General features: G+C 43.2%; 1 protein-coding gene across 1 annotated transcript in view; it reads right to left on the minus strand.

Moving 5' to 3' along the window:
- LOC113823000 (Muscle-specific protein 300 kDa) overlaps window positions 1–2,500 on the minus strand; it is a gene marked incomplete in the record, with an annotated part of 352,771 nt that overhangs the window by 53,672 nt on the left and 296,599 nt on the right.

Here is a 2,500-nt window from a genome sequence, read left to right on the forward strand (position 1 = left end):
CTCGCATGCCTACAAACAATACGCTCGCCCTCCTTTAAAAACAAATACACGCAGACACGCCCCCCCCGGTCCTCGGCTGCGTACAATACACACATAATACAACAACAGCGCAATGCAACGGCAATTAGTGCTGATTTAATTACTCCGTTTAAGCATAAAAACAGAGCATGGCAACGGAGGCGAAACCCGTTTGTGATTTTTCTTACAAACATCAAATAAATTGTTTGAATACCTTCGCGTGTGGGTTTGCGCTTAATTAAATGAAAGCTTCCTTGTCTAGAGGAATCAAATTAAAAGGAGAGAAAGAGAGAGAGAGAGACAAAAAAAGACATTTCAAAACAGGCCATCTGCATTAATGGTATGAGATGGGCGTGGCTACTGTTTGCTGCCAGAACTACGATAATGAGCCGAGGATTAACGCGCCATCCACACGTCAAGTACTCCAACGCCCCTACGGTCCATATCCTATTCCCTCACCAAAGGATCCTCGACCTTACCTGCAGAGACCGACTACGTTAGCGCGATACCTTGTCGGGACTGAGGCAGTGACACGGGGAAGGGGAAAGGGATAAGTGAATGAACGAACGTTGTTTATGAATTTTACAAATATTTAAACCTGAAAAAAAACCGTTACTAATCCCTCTTGAAGACCAGACTTAAATAAACATCGAATAACCGTAGACCGAAACTGAATGAAAGAGAGAGAGAGAGAGAGAGAGAGAGAGAGAGAGAGAGAGAGAGAGAGAGAGAGAGAGAGAGAGAGAGAGAGAGAGAGAGAGAGAGAGAGAGAGAGAGAGATGAAAGATAGATAGATGAAAGAGAGAGAGATGAGAGAGAGAGAGATGAGAGAGAGAGAGAGAGATGAAGAGAGAGAGAGAGATGAGAGAGAGAGAGAGAGAGAGATAAAAGAGAGATAGACAGATAGAGAGATAGATAGATAGATAGATAGAGAGAAAGAAAGAGAGAGAGAGAGAGAGAGAGACAGAGAGAGAGAGAGAGAGTTAGAATGAAAGAGAGAGAGAGAGAGAGAGTTAGAATGAGAGAGAGAGAGAGAGAGAGAGAGAGAGAGAGAGAGAGAGAGAGAGAGAGAGAGAGAGAGAGGGGGGGAGAGATGAAAGAGAGAGACAAAGAGATAAAAAGATAGAGATAGAATGAAAGAAAGATAGAGATAGAAAGAAAAAAAAAATGAAAATGAAGTAAGTCACCGTGGCTTGTCGGGCATCCAAGAACCCACGCTGAATATCATCGCAACACTAATTACACAAGAATTCGTCATGGCAGCGTGACTTGCAACTCCGGCGGTGGTTCAGTAAGCCTTCGCCTAACATAATATTTACTATTGCTCCAAGGGGGAATTTCCCATCTCTTTCAATGGTTAATTTAGGCGCAACGACGAACATTGGCATTAACTAAAAGATTACGAGGAAAAGCATAAAACTATTTATCAATGTAAAATGTGAGTTAAGGAAAAAAATATAAGTTAAGAGGGGGAAAACCATTCTTTATTTAATTCCTTATTTAATGAAAAGGATAGGGTTAATTTGCTTAGACGTCCCTGACTCAAGCCGGAAATACGTTAACCAATATTCACTAATAAAGGACCAACCTTTATTGATATATCCCTACAAATAAACACTAAAATAATAACAGGAAAGTAAAAGTAAAAAAGATGAATTCAAGTACAAAGATTCATACAGAAGAAGAAGAAGAAGAAAAAAAAGTAACACGTGATACAAATTCAAAAGAAAACGGGACGACACGAAAGAAAACGCGATGCCCTAAGCCTAAATCACGCCTTTGAGACATGGTTTAATACAGTCTTTCTCGCAACTAGCACGTCCTACAGGAGCCCCGTCTCATCTCGGGGAATTGTCGGGTGTCAGCTTACACGACAACGCCCAAAACAACCCATCATCCTCTGACTCACACCTTCCCCACCCCCAGCCCGCCCATTCTCCCACCCACACCTCCCTTCCTAACACCCACCCGCTATCCTCAGGACCTCCTCCGTTGCCTCACTAAAGGATAAACGCGCGGCAAAGTATTTTCCTTAATAAATCACCCTCGTAAAAAAATAGTAAATAAATCAAACTAATACGGTGAATTTGGCCCAGCAGGAGCGTACGTACAGTCACTGGCGGCGGAGTGTCAGCTGTCAGCCCGCGGGTTGATGCGTGCGTGAGCCAGTCTTTGAAAACGTACGTCGTGGCGCGTGTCTCCGCATATGAAAAAAGGAAGAGTTTCGAGAATGGGGTTTCTCGGTATCCTCTGCTTTTAAGAAGTGGCAGGGCACTGTGTCATGCCCGTGTGTAACGCCTGATACTCGGTACACGCATGTGGTATTTAGATTCTATTTAGATACGCATTTTAGAAACATTTCTCTACTACCCTTTCTAGGAAAAATAATGAAATGCTTTTAGATTCGTACAGAGACAAGAAAACGAAGAATCGTAAAGGAACCAGTCCACGTTTCCCCTCGGCCGGCATCCCGCCTTCCCTC

The sequence above is a fragment of the Penaeus vannamei genome, chromosome 20, assembly GCF_042767895.1.
Source record: "Penaeus vannamei isolate JL-2024 chromosome 20, ASM4276789v1, whole genome shotgun sequence".
NCBI lineage: Eukaryota > Metazoa > Arthropoda > Malacostraca > Decapoda > Penaeidae > Penaeus > Penaeus vannamei.